This window comes from Lepidochelys olivacea (genome assembly GCF_965140295.1).
Source record: "Lepidochelys olivacea isolate rLepOli2 genome assembly, chromosome: 2".
NCBI lineage: Eukaryota > Metazoa > Chordata > Testudines > Cheloniidae > Lepidochelys > Lepidochelys olivacea.
This window is the reverse complement of record NC_140412.1, coordinates 217655673-217658681: the sequence shown is the minus strand read 5'-3', so window position 1 is coordinate 217658681 and position 3009 is coordinate 217655673.

Here is a 3009-nt window from a genome sequence, read left to right as displayed (position 1 = left end):
CTTTGGTGTGTGCTCTCATTCTCTTTTGTTAACTGATCATTTTTCACTTTCTAAATGAAAATTGCAGTTTGTATCCTTGTTTAGCTCAAGAGAATTGTATCTGAGCAGTGGTTTTATACTCTGTTTCCTTCTTTGCAAACAGTTAGGAACACAACAATCCCATGGCACACAGTGGAAAGTTAAATCACAATGCAGTAAACAGATTCTGGTGCATATTTTTCCAATGAGGAAAAAGTCCCTTCTGTTGCCAGTTACGTACCTTTGGAAGAAAGACCACTGTTAATAGTCAAGCATAATTAGAACCAGACAAAGCCAAAGAATATAACAGAGATTCTTTTTTTCAATTAAGGAAATATTCTGAGCTAGTGAAGGAGACTATGTAAAAGGAAAAATAGTGGTGTGATTTATCCTTAAGTACCAGGATGATATGTACACTGTCCATTGATCACTTCTATAGCATCTGGCTGATATGTAATACATAAAACATGAGGCTAGATACATGTCTGGACAGTGGGAGAGGGGATTGTGCAATAATTTGTGATTCCATTAACTCCTTGCATTACAGTCAGTGGAAGAATTTCCATAGAATTCAATAAGAATTGGATCAGGCCCTAGTGCAGGGGTGGGCAAACTTTTTGACCCGAGGGCCACATTGGGTTTGCAAAACTGTATGGAGTGCTGGGTAGGGAAGGCTGTGCCTCCCCAAACAGCCTGCCCCCTCCCCCCATCTGCCCCCTCCCACTTCCTGCACCTTGACTGCCCCCCAAGAACCTCCCACCCATCCGACCCCCCCACCACTGCTCCTTGTGCCCGACCGCCCCCTCCCTGGACCCTGCACCTCTAACCGCCACACCTAGGACCCCACCTCCTATCCAACCCCCACTGCTCCCTATCCCCTGACTGGCCCGACCCCTATCCACATTCCTGCCCCCTGACAGGCCCCCCAGGACTCCCCACACCTATCTAACTGCTCCCTGTCCCCTGACTGCCCCCGGCCCCCTGACCCTGCCGCTCAGAGCAGCATGTCTGGTAGCGGCGCCGCCCGGACAGACCCACACATGCTGCTGCGCTGCCCTGCAGGAGTGTGCAGCCCCGCCACCCAGAGTGCTGCCCGCGTGGCAGCGTAGCTGCAGGGCAGGGGGGACAGCAGGGGAGGGGCCGGGGGCTAGACTCCCTGGCGGGAGGCTCAAGGGCCAGGCAGGATAGTCCCACGGGATGGGTGTGGCCCGCGGGCCGTAGTTTTCCTACCTCTGCCCTAGTGCATTAGCTGCATGACTTGGGCCTGGGACACAATCCATCCTCATGCTATTTTGGTGTGGTTTAAGTATTGTACAAAAATACTATGTAAATCTTACACGTGTATTTATTGAATTTGTTGGGCTCCTATTTTTATCACCTATTATCATTATCATTTTCCCTGAGTGTACCAGAGCATCTGGGCCCTGTAACAGTGGGAACCACTAATCCCACTGTTAGTGGGTATTTGGCTCTTTAAGGTGGAGGAGTCCTGGGAAATGTAGTCCTAGGGAAGTCAGTAACATCTGCCACTCTGTGAAAAGCAAGCATGGAGCTCAGTTTAAAAGTGGTTTGATTGGAGGTAAAATTAGGATTGGTTGCTTTGCAGGGCCTAGGCAGGAGGGCTTGAGGAATGGAGCCTGGAAGGCCCTGAGGGGTTAAAAGATAGGATGTAGAAAGACTCCTGGAATGGATGATGAGAAAAGAAAAAGTCCCTGAAAGGAGAATGCAGAGTGTGTTCAGGCATGAGCTGACACTTGCATTCACTTAGTGACCAGGGACAGGGCCTCTGGTGAAGGTGAGAGGAAGTTCCTCTTATCTATCTCTGAACAAACAGGGCAAATGAGCTGCTGAGCTAGGGAAAGGAGCTATGGATACTATTCAGGGTGGAGAGGGGCTAAATAGACTATTGTAGCCTGGAGAAGGCACAAAGAGGAGCTGCAACCTGAGGAGGATGCACCCGGTGACGACAGGAGTAAAGATCTACTGATGGCTGGGAGGCTGTTTGATGGTGTTGGGCTTCTACTTAACTCTAGAAGGGATTGACACTTTGGGCTTTTCATCAGAGACCTAAAAGCCTGTGGAAGACTGAAAATGGGGGAAATGAGGTGCAGGTATGTGATGGTTACTGTAGAGGTAAGTCCCTTGCTTACAGCCACAAATGATTAATGCTGGTGCCTAGGTACATTGGTAGTCGGGAAGGGTGCGTTTATATCGCTGGAAAAGCCTTCACATCAGGGCTGTGCCCAGGAAAGCAGGGACCACTCAAGCAGGTATGTCCTTGTGTTGTGTTAATTAAGCATTCTGATATTTGTACCTGCTGGCTGTTTATCAGCATACAAGGTGAAATAGACAGGGAACAGTCAGAACAAAGGAGTTTGCTGAAAAGACAATTAATGCTCCAGAGGGTTTGTCTTTGGTACAAAATTAGGTTGTGTTAGCATATTAGCTTAAGGAAATGTATCCACTAACACGGAGGGGGGCAAACTATGGCCCGTGGGCCACATCCGGCCTGCAGGACCCTTCCCTCTGGCCCCCGAGCTCCTGCCGGTGAGCGGGGTCAGGACTGGCTTGCGGAGGAGCCAGCCCAACTCCCCGGCAGCGTGGTGAGCGGGGCGGAGGCTAGGCCCCTGGCCCCTCGCCTTCTGTTCCCCTGCCTCCCTCGCAGTCACAGTTCCCCCCCCCCCCCAGCACCTGAGCAGCGTGGCTGCAGCTCCGGCCGGGTGGCACGGCTTTAGCTCCTCCAGACCTGCTGCTCCAGGGTGGCACAGTGGGGGCAGGGAGAGTTCTAGGGGGTGCAGCGGGGCGGTCAAGGGGCATGGGTCCTGCTGCCAGAGACAGAGGCAGAGCAAGCCAGGGCCCCCACCCTCCACCCCAGCATGCTTGGCCCCTGTTCCCAGCAGCCAAGCCCAGCCTGGGAGCAAGCCCTGCCTGACTGCCAGGGAGAGCAGCCAAACGAGCAGGGGAAATGCTCTGGGACTGAGCCCCCCTCTC